The 14,840-nt window shown below is 40.5% G+C and overlaps 2 long non-coding RNA genes across 8 annotated transcripts; both read right to left on the bottom strand.

Annotated features, from left to right (window-relative positions):
* Positions 1–307: 307 nt before the first annotated feature.
* On the bottom strand, positions 308–5,215 carry LOC134433043 (uncharacterized). 3 transcript variants are annotated; one of them, XR_010031473.1, is made up of 7 exons: positions 4,448–5,215; positions 3,679–3,743; positions 3,005–3,068; positions 2,237–2,314; positions 1,807–2,116; positions 1,349–1,466; positions 308–665 (listed from the first exon to the last, which is right to left on the bottom strand). It is a non-coding gene; the product is annotated as an uncharacterized LOC134433043 (long non-coding RNA). The 3 variants fall into 3 exon arrangements; XR_010031471.1 differs by having other exon boundaries at positions 2,260–2,314; positions 4,448–5,212; XR_010031472.1 differs by having other exon boundaries at positions 308–576; positions 2,260–2,314; positions 4,448–5,207.
* A 2,054-nt stretch (positions 5,216–7,269) lies between these two features.
* Positions 7,270–13,652, bottom strand: LOC134433041 (uncharacterized). Of its 5 annotated transcripts, XR_010031464.1 has the most exons (8): positions 12,960–13,652; positions 12,191–12,255; positions 11,689–11,786; positions 11,537–11,600; positions 10,793–10,847; positions 10,342–10,651; positions 9,884–10,001; positions 7,271–8,749 (listed from the first exon to the last, which is right to left on the bottom strand). It is a non-coding gene; the product is annotated as an uncharacterized LOC134433041 (long non-coding RNA). The 5 variants fall into 5 exon arrangements; XR_010031465.1 differs by lacking the exon at positions 12,960–13,652 and having other exon boundaries at positions 7,270–8,749; positions 10,770–10,847; positions 12,191–12,610; XR_010031466.1 differs by lacking the exon at positions 11,689–11,786 and having other exon boundaries at positions 12,960–13,405.
* Positions 13,653–14,840: the final 1,188 nt, after the last annotated feature.

Genomic DNA, 14,840 nt, shown 5'->3' with positions numbered 1-14,840 from the left:
ATTAACTTTTGACAGCAACAACATTCTAACCACACAGGCTTTTTCCCGATGTCATACCTTATAACTACCTCTCTTGGGAATTCTCATCATGTATCCCAAAAGGAATAAATACCTTAGAGCGTCCTAAAGCAAAACGTAGCACACATGAGCTCCTCACACTCCCGGGAGGCCAGCACAGCGTGCACTGAGTCTGCAATGAATTCTGCTCAGTGAGGGTCTGCAAACAAAGGTTCAACTGATGAATTTAACTGATTTTAAAGGGAGGTTTTCTAAGCACTGAGGCACAACAAAGAACAAGAAACAACAATTCTTAAAAAAATCTGCAAGTTTTATTTAGCATATATGCAACTGATTTCCACGCTGTTGCTTCTCACTTTGATTCGTCTGTAGGTTCAGGAAGATGACAATGCACACTCTGCCTTCCGTGAGCCCCCAACAGCAGCTGAGCGCTGCTCCGTGTGCTCAGATCATCAGGAACTGAATTACACGTGCCCGGATGGACTGGAACTGCTCTGCTGCAGATTCAGGAGACGATGGCAGAGAGGGGCTGGCCGAGGCGTCGTCCCAATTCCATTTCTGTGTGACGAGAAGCGGTTTGTTCCCAACAGCTGCAACAATCCCCAGCTCCCTTCCGTGGTGAGTACCGATGGCACACAAATGGCAGCCTGAGGAAATCGTGTTCTGGGCTCTAAGTGGGTGGGACAGGGTCTGATTTTTTGTTTTGTACTTGTATGATGATTAGTACAGCAGGGCTCTGATCGATGACATGGCAACACAGAACTAAAAACTCCTCGACAGGATTACATCGACTTCTAGGAAAAGACAAAAGCTTAGGACCCTTCTGAAATCTACTTTTAATCCAAAGCACGGGGATTGTCAGCATGCTGCACCTTCCAGCTTTTCAAAGCAGCTTACCTCTGAAGACCAGGAAACATTGATTTCTACAGAAACAATGGGCAACCCCCAGGCTAATCGCAGCACTACTGTTTAATAGGGGACCTGCCAGCGTGCCAGTCCAGCTTCAAGTGTGCTTTACTTCAGTCTAACGTCCCCACAAAATTCTTCTCACATCTCCCAACCCTAAAATCTTATTTTCCCCTAAAGCTTCTCTTCATTAGCAATTTCCAAGTAACATGGTATTTTTACAACATTCAAAAATGTCATGCTGGACTGTGCTAGAGAGTAATCTGCAAATATCAGTTTAGCAAAGTTTGAATTGACTTGTCCAGAGAAAAAAACTACAAGTGAACACCTACACCTGCCTACAAAGAGCTAACAAGCCCCTGGCAGCTGCCAGCATCAAAGCACAGCGGATGTCTCTAATACAGGGTAAGGATAACAATATCACCTTCTGTTCTCTCCAGCTTCTTTTCCCTGCAGTCATATTTTGCTTCTTATGATTTTTTTAGTCTCTGTATCTTCTTGGGCAGCACCGAGCCCGACGACAAGGATACGAGAGTCTTTCCCTGCCATAGGGAGAGAACCAGGAAAACAGTTAAAATAAGAACAGGGCAGTTTGAAATTCGTACTTGCAACGAGAAGCAGCGCCTAACCAACAGAACAAAAGTAAACAAAGCATGACACCTCCCTGGGGACAGTAGACTTACAAACACTCCAGGATTTACAATTCTAGCCACCAACCCCTTCAGGACAGCAGCCAAGTGTCCCATGGGGTGGTGCTGCACCAAAGAACCATCTGAGAGGTTCCAAAGAGTGAAAGGCACAATATTTTGCAAAGACAAAAAATCTTGCAAAATAACAAAAATACAATAGATGTACACTACAGGGCAAGAGTACAAGTGTTACCTTTGGGAGCTGGAACCATCCAGGCGAGCACCTGATAACTGGATCCTCACCAGAGTTTGAACCCTTCAGGACACAGAAGGGTTTTCCCCAGAAACTTCACAGACTGAGTTTTGACAGAAGCACGCTCGCCGGATCCTCAGAAACGTCGCCCGTTCTCCAGGCGTCTGGAGAGAACTGCAAATGGCTCTCACGTAGTTGGAGCTGGTTCTGTAAGGTCTCAGGGTGAATTTCACCAGATGCAACCAAATTGGGCAACTCCCAGTGGGACAGAAGGAACCCAAAGCTTGGGTAAGCAGAGCTGCAGCAAATACTGAGGAAACAAACATAACAGCGTAAAAAATAATAAACCATCCTTTTTTTTTTCTCTTGCTTTTGTTTGTTTTTCTTAGTCAGATCAGCATAGCAATTAAAGAGAAGGTGAAAAACTCACCATTACTGAACATTTCATCTCACCTGTAAGCTGAGCATCCTTAGCACAGAGGACTCCAAAGTTAAAATTCACCGATCCCTGGGAAATAAAGCCAAATATCGTATTGTAAACAATCAAACAGCAGACATAAAAATTTGTTTCCTCTCAGGACTTTCAGGTATGTATGCATCTTTGCATTACACATGAGAACATACACTTTATACCATCACCTAATACATAATAATTTACCTTTAAATTTTGATAGTATAGCATGAATTTTTAACTTAAACTGGTGATCTATTATTATTCAGTTGGTGCCTAAAGTTATTTCTGCTGTCACGTTCAAAAAAACATAATTTTTTTTAACTGGAATGAGCAATTGATTTCGAAGTCATCACAAGCTCAACAAAACACAAAGCTGGGTTCACCGGACGGGTCTGTGAGCTAGAAGTAGTTAGGCTTGTACTTCCCTCTTGTTCTTCCAGAACCAATAAATCCTGTCAACAAAACCAGGATCTTTAGCCCGCTGCTGTGAAAGATTCTACAAGGATGATGGTTTGATTTGTGTTTAGAAGTTTTGATTTGAAATGGCCAGTCCAATGGATAAAGACAGTTTAAGTAGTATTACATTACTATTATTATTATTTCTATTATTATTTTTGCTAGTACTACTACTATTATTATCACCTGCTACTGGAAGAAACAAACCAGTAGCACCTATACTTAATTACTTTTATTTCCAGGAAACAATAAAGAAAAAGAACCAAACCAAAAAAAGTCACTTCATACCTTTTATATCAAGGGATGAAAAATTTCTCTTGGGCTCTTCTCCAATTTATCAAGACTCATAGCACTGAAAGGCAAACAAAACAGTGCTTTATAGAAGGTCAAGTGCACTTTTCAAGGCTGAACCACCAACTGATTGCAGTGACAGCAGTTACAAAATGAATCCTTCCAAGGGCCTCTCTTAAATGGAATGTTCTGTGGAACTGCCATTTCTTTCCCAAAACACTAACTTCCAACACTTCCTAAACTTATTTTGCATTTTAAAAATAGAAATTAGTAAGACTCTGTGTGGAGGTCAGGTTTATTTCCTTCTAACGCACAGAGCTCTGTTCCATCACCCTTCCCTATGGCTCTACACTGAATCATGGTGAGCATCTGAGGAGTGCTCAATAATCAATTCTATTTCTCTCTTTTTCTAGTTCTCTCTATTCCTAAATCATTCAAGACAAGTCAAATGAAAAATGACAAGTTCAGCATCAAAGTCACACTTTTCCCCTTTGTCTGGTCAACAACAGGCTCTAAATCCACTTATTGCTGCCTTCAAGGTTTAAGACTTGCAAAACCATTTTTACATGTTTTACAGGTTTATCATAAAACCCACAGAACGCAAGCTCTGAATTACAGGAAAAGGTACACAGGCAAATATCTAAAGGGATCACTTATTTGTAAATACATACCTTGATAGAGAGCGCACTGAGAACCTTTCCGTGGGACTCTAAGGGACGCATGCTTCCTGAGCACCCTGTAAACAAGAAAAGCTACGATCTATTACAGGACATCCCCACTTTTTCTACATATTCAAATAGGATTTTTAATAAAAACAGTTCAGTTACAAAAGAAGGAAGAAAACCAAGCTAATTTTACTCAGCTGTATTTACTGCCGATTTAGAGAAAAATGCCGGGCCGCGTCGCCCGTTGCGTCACACGCCGCGCCGGCAGCACGGCCTGCCGGGAGATGTAGTCTCGGGCTGACAGCCACGGCTCCGTCCCCCGGGAGCCACCGGCATCTGCAGTCCCTGCCGGGCATCAAACGGGTCCTTCGCCCCAGGGCGGGGAAGGACCTGAGGCAGCACCGCTCCTCCCGGATACCCTCTCTTTTTCTCTCCAACTCTTTTTACTTTTTTCACCCTGTTTTTCTCCACTTCCCTTCCCTCTTGCCCTCCTGCTTCCTTTCCTTTCCTTTCCTTTTTTTTTTTTTTTTTCCTTTTTTTCCCTTCCCCTTTCCCTTTCTTTTTCTTGTATTTCTAATCTTGCTTTTCCTTTCTAGCTTTAGAATAAAAAAGCAGCAGTAGTAACTTTCAGGCTACCTGGGAGTAAAAAAAACCCCAAAACTATAATGATTGAAAGAAAAGTATTTATTTCCCTGGGAGCCTGAAATTTTCTACTGCTGCACATGACACAGAGCTTTTTATTCCTTCTTATATATAGTTGATATTTTATACTCACTTTATACACCGCCCCCTGCCGTCTGCACCGGCGCTCTGCAGGCAGAGCGCTGCGGCGTCGTTCGGTTCCGTTTAAATAAACTCGGCTAAATTAGGCTTGGTTCGGCTTAGGTCTAAAATCGTTTCGGTTCGGCTTTTCGTCTAAATTCGGCTTTTCCGGCTCTTCGGCTGAACTCGGCCCGGTTGGGCTGAACTCGGTCATATTCGGCTCTTTGTCTAAACGCGGCCAATGTCGGCTACACTCGGCTCCCGGTTACACTCGGCTACACTCGGCTCTTCGTCTCAAGTCGGCTGTGTTCGGCTACACTCGGCTCTTCGTCTCAAGTCGGCTGTTGTCGGCTACACTCGGCTCTTCGTCTCAAGTCGGCTGTTGTCGGCTAAACTCGTCTCTTCGGCTCATCTCGGCTCTTTTCGGCCACACTCGGCTCTTCGGCTCAACTCGGCTGTCTTCGCCCACACTCGGCTCTTCGGAATAATTCGGCCCGGCTCGGCTCCCTCGGGGCGGGAAGGCGGCCGTGAGAGGACCCCGGCACAGCGAGGCGTTTACCCAGATGCCTCTCACAAACCCGCCGAAATACGCCCGCCCGCGGCGCCCCTGACACCATAGCATGTGTCGGGTACACTTGAAACGCCACAGAAAATACCACCGGGGCCGCGCCGGGGTCGGTATTCCATGCAGGCAGTCCAGTGACACCCACCCGGTCCTCCACTTCCCCGCCCTTTTCGCCGCCATGCTGAGAAGGTCAATTAAAAGTCCGCGACATCGCCCACGCGCCACTCCCAAGCTGGCGGCCTCTCGGTGCACGGCTGCAGTACCGCGCTCTGCCCACAAGGCGGCAGCACTGCCGCCCGCCCCGGCCGGGGGCGCAGCGCGCCTCGGGGCTGCGGGCAGCGAAGGCGGCAAAAGAGAACAGGGGCGACCCCCGCCGAAAACTGCTCTGAAATAAACGCCCCAAAACAACCGGGAAGAGGGAAAAAAAAACTTCTGCCTCTAATCTAATAGGATAAAACAAAACAAAACCCCAACAATTTCTTTAAAAAAACAAATTAAATATTTAAAATTTTTCTTTCATATTAATATTCACATTTCTATTTAATAATGTATATTGATGTACACTGTCCATTTATACATTTGTTTTTATGAATACATTTCTATTCCATATTGCATATATCCCTAAAATTTAAATTTATTTTTATATTTTTATACATATTTTTACATAGTAAGTATATATTTCTGTTAGGATTTTTACTTCTGTAACACTCACAGTACTCAAAATAAAACCCCTGCCTCTACCCCATACATGGCAAATAAAACCCCCTTTCATTTCAACTGTATTTAAATTTTTTAAAAAAATATTTTTCAAATTTATATTTAAAATGTTTACTGATGTATGATCGATTTTGCATTCATATTTAGCGATTTATTTATAAATTTATATTCTATGTTACATGTGTTCCTATTACTTATATTTTTATATACTTTTATTCAAATCTTTATATATCTATTATATCTTTCTGTGTTAGGATTTTTCCATCTGTAACACTTACATTATTTAAAATAAAACCCCTGCCTCTACCCACATTAAAGCCAAAAAGAACCTCAGTCTTCTCAACTGTATTTAAATATTTTTTAAAATTCTATTTTCCAGGTTCATATTCACTTTTACATTTAAAATGTATACTAATGTATACTCTTATTTGTGTTCTCCATTACATCTCTTCCTATTATTTATATTTACTTCTATTTTGTGTTTATATATATATATTTATATCTTGATTTTATATCTCACTATTTAGAAATATATAACAATAATATCTACATTCATATTATTTAAAATAAAAACCCTGCCTCTAACCCAATAATAAAAAAGACCCCAACCCTTTCTTTTAAAAAATATTTAAATAGCTTTTATCCTTATGTCTGATTTTTATATTCCTATTTGTATTTATAATAATGTATATTAATGTCTATTACTTACTTATACATTTATCTTTACCAATGTCAAGTTATGAATAAATTTACATTCTATATTACATCTGATGCGAGGAGTTATTTATATATTTTTATACATATTTTTATACATTGATTAAATATTTCTGCGTCAAGATTTTTACTTCTCTAACACTTATAATATTCAAAATAAAACCCCTGCCTCTACTTAAATAAAAGCCAAAACATTCCCTTTCTTTTAAACTATATTTACATATTTTTATATTTATATTCCCGTATAATGTTATTTATATTCTATACTACAACTCTTCATATTACTTACATATATTTATATATAAATTTATATTCATGCTTTAGCAATTTCTCTTCAGATATTTATTATATATTTCTATCTTAAGATCCACATTTCTGTATTACTTATATTATTTAAAATAAAACTCCTGCCTCTAACCAAATAAAAACTAAGGACACCCCTTTATTTGAACCAGATTTAAAATGCAGGAAGTAAATTTATTTTTCAAAATTATAATGATATTTATATGGATATTTTTGTTTATTTTATTCATAGATATTATATATATTAGAGAGAATACCTTCTAATATAATCATAGATATATATTTTCTGTATTATATATATTTTCTTACTCATATTTGTTTAAATTAAATATGTATAGATATTTGTATTTCTATATATATTTGTATATCTGAATTTATATTTTATTTCTATCATTTAAAAACCCCAGACTATAACCTAATAACACCCCCCAATTTACTTTAACTCTATTTAAATATTTTTATATTTACAATCTATATTTATATATCTTTTTGTATATATATATATATATAAAATAGACTATCATTTATCTGTATGATATGTTACAATTATATACCATATATTATAGTTCTATGTATGTATCTGTTATCTATATTTATGTTTACCACTCTAATGTTAGATTTATTTTTAAATGTATATTTATTTCTGTTTTCATCTCTATATTAAACCATGTCAGTTCATTAACCCGACACACCAGAGCCACAACAATACTGTACCTTTGTCAGCGCCGGCACGCAGCACACGCCCATCCCATCGCAGCACAGCAAAACAAAACCTGTTTCTATTACTAACGGAACAAACATCCCACAACACTGAACCCTAATAAAAACTCAAATAAACCTAACTGTAAATAAATTTTAAATCCCACTATAAAGCAGCCCGAAACCTCCGCACATGCTCATCATAAACTTCCTCCTAAACCAGTATCTCAAAAACCCCAAAAAACTCAAACACACCTTGAAAATGACACAACTGCTAATAAAAACAAACACACAATAAAAATTCAAGCAAAGCAACTCACTAGACTCAAAACTGTACAACTGATCCTAAACATTACTAAAAAAAGTCCCCAAAGCTCTACCTTTAGGCTAATGCACAAATAATAACCTATAATCTATCAAAGTTATTTGAAAAAATTAAAACAAAAAATAAAAACCATGAAAATAAAAAACCTAAACCATTAAAATACTAAAAAATATCACTACCTAAATTAAAAAACATATTGCCTATAAAATCCCACCATATAAATGCCCCTGTCCCAAAAAATAAAAATAAAAAAAACTATTGAACCACAAAGAAATCAGAACTTAGGAACACCAAAACCATAATGTTCAAAAAGTCACACCACATCCCTTATCATACACCAACTACAAACAAGATAAAACAATACAATGAATTCTTAAAAACCACCTTAAAACCACTACATTGAAAAACATTTCAAAAATTAAAAACTGCATTTAACAAAAGCCATCTAATAAATTCACACCCAAATCTCCAGCAGCCCAGCTGGCCCTACCAAAGCTCTATGTTTATACATACAGTAAACAAAACCAAAATCCCAGTATTACCCATCAGAAATCTATGAAAGAACCCTATTGAAATTAATCCTGCCTCAAATACAAACCAACCCATCCAGAAAGTCAGCTTCACTCAAAAAACAATTTACACAGACTTAATAATACCAAGAAATAAAACAACACACCATATACCACCAATGAATATAAGAGTGAAGGAAAAAAAAAAAAAAAACACTACATTTTTTCCTTTTTGTTTTTTAAGCTAACTTCTTTTATTAGCTAGAACAAAATCTTTTGCCAGGACTGTAGCAACAACTTCTTTTTCTTCTTCTCCTTCTAAAATGTCCCTTCTCACTCCCAAATTCCTCTCAACTCCTGAGTTTACATCCAAGCAAGAAGCAAAATTCGTGCACTCGTGCGTTCGCTGCTCCTGTCAGATTCTCTGTTTCCCTCCACATCTTCTTACACTTTCAGTCCTCACGCTGTCCCGCCGTGATGAGTCTGACAGAAGAATTGGCACAAGTTAACAGAGCATTTCCCTCCCTCTGCTTTCCTCAGCGCATTTCAATCCATCCCAGGCCTGCGGTGATGCACGCTCACCCCAAAGCTCACAGCAAGCGTGCAGCAGCTCAGGCTCACTCGGCTCCAGGGCCCAGAGCCTGCAGGCCCTGCAGCTGCCACACGGATGGACCTGGTTCCCTCCCCGGGTGCCCAGAGGGAAACCTGAGGGCAGGCGTCCACCCCGAGGGGGCACCCGCAGCCCCGGGCAGGGATGGAGTCGCCGGCTGCTCTCTGGGGACGACACCCTCCCTGCAGGCCACACTGCCTCGTCCTCTCCCTCCCTGGGGGACAGGCACCTCCAGGGTCTGTGACCTTCCGTCAGCATCCAGGTGCTGTGTCAGAGCCAGAGGGCTCAATTCGTGGCGAGTACCGATGGCACGCAAATGGCAGCCCGAGGAAATCGTGTTCTGGGCTCTAAGTGCTTGGGACAGGGTCTGATTTTTTGTTTTGTACTTGTATGATGATTAGTACAACAGGGCTCTGATCGATGACATGGCAACACAGAATTAAAAACTCCTCGACAGGATTACATCGACTTCTAGGAAAAGACAAAAGCTTAGGACCCTTCTGAAATCTACTTTTAATCCAAAGCACGGGGATTGTCAGCATGCTGCACCTTCCAGCTTTTCAAAGCAGCTTACCTCTGAAGACCAGGAAACATTGATTTCTACAGAAACAATGGGCAACCCCCAGGCTAATCGCAGCACTACTGTTTAATAGGGGACCTGCCAGCGTGCCAGTCCAGCTTCAAGTGTGCTTTACTTCAGTCTAACGTCCCCACAAAATTCTTCTCACATCTTCCAACCCTAAAATCTTATTTTCCCCTAAAGCTTCTCTTCATTAGCAATTTCCAAGTAACATGGTATTTTTACAACATTCAAAAATGTCATGCTGGACTGTGCTAGAGAGTAATCTGCAAATATCAGCTTAGCAAAGTTTGAATTGACTTGTCCAGAGAAAAAAACTACAAGTGAACACCTACACCTGCCTACAAAGAGCTAACAAGCCCCTGGCAGCTGCCAGCATCAAAGCACAGCGGATGTCTCTAATACAGGGTAAGGATAACAATATCACCTTCTGTTCTCTCCAGCTTCTTTTCCCTGCAGTCATATTTTGCTTCTTATGATTTTTTTAGTCTCTGTATCTTCTTGGGCAGCACCGAGCCCGACGACAAGGATACGAGAGTCTTTCCCTGCCGGACGGAGAGAACCAGGAAAACAGTTAAAATAAGAACAGGGCAGTTTGAAATTCGTACTTGCAACGAGAAGCAGCACCTAACCAACAGAACAAAAGTAAACAAAGCATGATACCTCCCTGGGGACAGTAGACTTACAAACTCTCCAGGATTTACAATTCTAGCCACCAACCCCTTCAGGACAGCAGCCAAGTGTCCCATGGGGTGGTGCTGCACCAAAGAACCATCTGAGAGGTTCCAAAGAGTGAAAGGCACAATATTTTGCAAAGACAAAAAATCTTGCAAAATAACAAAAATACAATAGATGTACACTACAGGGCAAGAGTACAAGTGTTACCTTTGGGAGCTGGAACCATCCAGGCGAGCACCTGATAACTGGATCCTCACCAGAGTTTGAACCCTTCAGGACACAGAAGGGTTTTCCCCAGGAATTTCACAGACTGAGTTTTGATAGAAGCACGCTCGCCGGATCCTCAGAAACGTCGCCCGTTCTCCAGGCGTCTGGAGAGAACTGCAAATGGCTCTCACGTAGTTGGAGCTGGTTCTGTAAGGTCTCAGGGTGAATTTCACCAGATGCAACCAAATTGGGCAACTCCCAGTGGGACAGAAGGAACCCAAAGCTTGGGTAAGCAGAGCTGCAGCAAATACTGAGGAAACAAACATAACAGCGTAAAAAATAATAAACCATCCTTTTTTTTCTCTTGCTTTTGTTTGTTTCTCTTATTCAGATCAGCATAGCAATTAAAGAGAAGGTGAAAAACTCACCATTACTGAACATTTCATCTCACCTGTAAGCTGAGCATCCTTAGCATAGAGGACTCCAAAGTTAAAATTCACCGATCCCTGGGAAATAAAGCCAAATATCGTATGGTAAACAATCAAACAGCAGACACAAAAATTTGTTTCCTCTAAGCACTTTCAGGTATGTATGCATCTTTGCATTACACATGAGAACATACACTTTATACCATCACCTAATACATAATAATTTACCTTTAAATTTTGATAGTATAGCATGAATTTTTAACTTAAACTGGTGATCTATTATTATTCAGTTGGTGCCTAAAGTTATTTCTGCTGTCACGTTCAAAAAAACATGTTTTTTTTTACTGGAATGAGCAATTGATTTCAAAGTCATCACAAGCCCACCAAAACACAAAGCTGGGTTCACCGGACGGGTCTGTGAGCTAGAAGTAGTTAGGCTTGTACTTCCCTCTTGTTCTTCCAGAACCAATAAATCCTGTCAACAAAACCAGGATCTTTAGCCCGCTGCTGTGAAAGATTCTACAAGGATGATGGTTTGATTTGTGTTTAGAAGTTTTGATTTGAAATGGCCAGTCCAATGGATAAAGACAGTTTAAGTAGTATTACATTACTATTATTATTATTTCTATTATTATTTTTACTATTACTACTGCTATTGTTATCACCTGCTACTGGAAGAAACAAACCAGTAGTACCTATACTTAATTACTTTTATTCCCAGGAAATAATAAAGAAAAAGAACCAAACCAAAAAAAGTCACTTCATACCTTTTATATCAAGGGATGAAAAATTTCTCTTGGGCTCTTCTCCCATTTATCAAGACTCATAGCACTGAAAGGCAAACAAAACAGTGCTTTATAGAAGGCCAAGTGCACGTTTCAAGGCTGAACCACCAACTGATTGCAGTGACAGCACTTACAACATGAATCGTTCCCAGAGCCTCTGTTCAATGGAATGTTCTGTGGAACTGCCATTTCTTTCCCAAAATACTAACTTCCAACACTTATTAAACGTATTCTGTATTTTAAAACAAAAGAAGTTAGTGAGACTCTGTGCGGAGATCAGGTTCTCTGTTCCATCACCCTTCCCTTTGGCTCTACACTGAACCATGGTGAGCATCTGAGGAGTGCTCAATAATCAATTCTATTTCTCTCTTTTTCTAGTTCTCTCTATTCCTAAATCATTCAAGACAAGTCAAATGAAAAATGACAAGTTCAGCATCAAAGTCACACTTTTCCCCTTTGTCTGGTCAACAACAGGCTCTAAATCCACTTATTGCTGCCTTCAAGGTTTAAGACTTGCAAAACCATTTTTACGTGTTTTACAGGTTTATCATAAAACCCACAGAACGCAAGCTCTGAATTACAGGAAAAGGTACACAGGCAAATATCTAAAGGGATCACTTATTTGTAAATACATACCTTGATAGAGAGCGCACTGAGAACCTTTCCGTGGGACTCTAAGGGACGCATGCTTCCTGAGCACCCTGTAAACAAGAAAAGCTACGATCTATTACAGGACATCCCCACTTTTTCTACATATTCAAATAGGATTTTTAATAAAAACAGTTCAGTTACAAAAGAAGGAAGAAAACCAAGCTAATTTTACTCAGCTGTATTTACTGCCGATTTAGAGAAAAATGCCGGGCCGCGTCGCCCGTTGCGTCACACGCCGCGCCGGCAGCACGGCCTGCCGGGAGATGTAGTCTCGGGCTGACAGCCACGGCTCCGTCCCCCGGGAGCCACCGGCATCTGCAGTCCCTGCCGGGCATCAAACGGGTCCTTCGCCCCAGGGCGGGGAAGGACCTGAGGCAGCACCGCTCCTCCCGGATACCCTCTCTTTTTCTCTCCAACTCTTTTTACTTTTTTCACCCTGTTTTTCTCCACTTCCCTTCCCTCTTGCCCTCCTGCTTCCTTTCCTTTCCTTTCCTTTTTTTTTTTTTTTTTCCTTTTTTTCCCTTCCCCTTTCCCTTTCTTTTTCTTGTATTTCTAATCTTGCTTTTCCTTTCTAGCTTTAGAATAAAAAAGCAGCAGTAGTAACTTTCAGGCTACCTGGGAGTAAAAAAAACCCCAAAACTATAATGATTAAAAGAAAAGTATTTATTTCCCTGGGAGCCTGAAATTTTCTACTGCTGCACATGACACAGAGCTTTTTATTCCTTCTTATATATAGTTGATATTTTATACTCACTTTATACACCGCCCCCTGCCGTCTGCACCGGCGCTCTGCAGGCAGAGCGCTGCGGCGTCGTTCGGTTCCGTTTAAATAAACTCGGCTAAATTAGGCTTGGTTCGGCTTAGGTCTAAAATCGTTTCGGTTCGGCTTTTCGTCTAAATTCGGCTTTTCCGGCTCTTCGGCTGAACTCGGCCCGGTTGGGCTGAACTCGGTCATATTCGGCTCTTTGTCTAAACGCGGCCAATGTCGGCTACACTCGGCTCCCGGTTACACTCGGCTACACTCGGCTCTTCGTCTCAAGTCGGCTGTGTTCGGCTACACTCGGCTCTTCGTCTCAAGTCGGCTGTTGTCGGCTACACTCGGCTCTTCGTCTCAAGTCGGCTGTTGTCGGCTAAACTCGTCTCTTCGGCTCATCTCGGCTCTTTTCGGCCACACTCGGCTCTTCGGCTCAACTCGGCTGTCTTCGCCCACACTCGGCTCTTCGGAATAATTCGGCCCGGCTCGGCTCCCTCGGGGCGGGAAGGCGGCCGTGAGAGGACCCCGGCACAGCGAGGCGTTTACCCAGATGCCTCTCACAAACCCGCCGAAATACGCCCGCCCGCGGCGCCCCTGACACCATAGCATGTGTCGGGTACACTTGAAACGCCACAGAAAATACCACCGGGGCCGCGCCGGGGTCGGTATTCCATGCAGGCAGTCCAGTGACACCCACCCGGTCCTCCACTTCCCCGCCCTTTTCGCCGCCATGCTGAGAAGGTCAATTAAAAGTCCGCGACATCGCCCACGCGCCACTCCCAAGCTGGCGGCCTCTCGGTGCACGGCTGCAGTACCGCGCTCTGCCCACAAGGCGGCAGCACTGCCGCCCGCCCCGGCCGGGGGCGCAGCGCGCCTCGGGGCTGCGGGCAGCGAAGGCGGCAAAAGAGAACAGGGGCGACCCCCGCCGAAAACTGCTCTGAAATAAACGCCCCAAAACAACCGGGAAGAGGGAAAAAAAAACTTCTGCCTCTAATCTAATAGGATAAAACAAAACAAAACCCCAACAATTTCTTTAAAAAAACAAATTAAATATTTAAAATTTTTCTTTCATATTAATATTCACATTTCTATTTAATAATGTATATTGATGTACACTGTCCATTTATACATTTGTTTTTATGAATACATTTCTATTCCATATTGCATATATCCCTAAAATTTAAATTTATTTTTATATTTTTATACATATTTTTACATAGTAAGTATATATTTCTGTTAGGATTTTTACTTCTGTAACACTCACAGTACTCAAAATAAAACCCCTGCCTCTACCCCATACATGGCAAATAAAACCCCCTTTCATTTCAACTGTATTTAAATTTTTTAAAAAAATATTTTTCAAATTTATATTTAAAATGTTTACTGATGTATGATCGATTTTGCATTCATATTTAGCGATTTATTTATAAATTTATATTCTATGTTACATGTGTTCCTATTACTTATATTTTTATATACTTTTATTCAAATCTTTATATATCTATTATATCTTTCTGTGTTAGGATTTTTCCATCTGTAACACTTACATTATTTAAAATAAAACCCCTGCCTCTACCCACATTAAAGCCAAAAAGAACCTCAGTCTTCTCAACTGTATTTAAATATTTTTTAAAATTCTATTTTCCAGGTTCATATTCACTTTTACATTTAAAATGTATACTAATGTATACTCTTATTTGTGTTCTCCATTACATCTCTTCCTATTATTTATATTTACTTCTATTTTGTGTTTATATATATATATTTATATCTTGATTTTATATCTCACTATTTAGAAATATATAACAATAATATCTACATTCATATTATTTAAAATAAAAACCCTGCCTCTAACCCAATAATAAAAAAGACCCCAACCCT

The sequence above is a fragment of the Melospiza melodia genome, assembly GCF_035770615.1.
Source record: "Melospiza melodia melodia isolate bMelMel2 chromosome 17 unlocalized genomic scaffold, bMelMel2.pri SUPER_17_unloc_1, whole genome shotgun sequence".
NCBI classification, from domain to species: domain Eukaryota; kingdom Metazoa; phylum Chordata; class Aves; order Passeriformes; family Passerellidae; genus Melospiza; species Melospiza melodia.
Note: the sequence above shows the minus strand (reverse complement) of the source record. Positions and strands in the feature narration are given on the sequence as shown.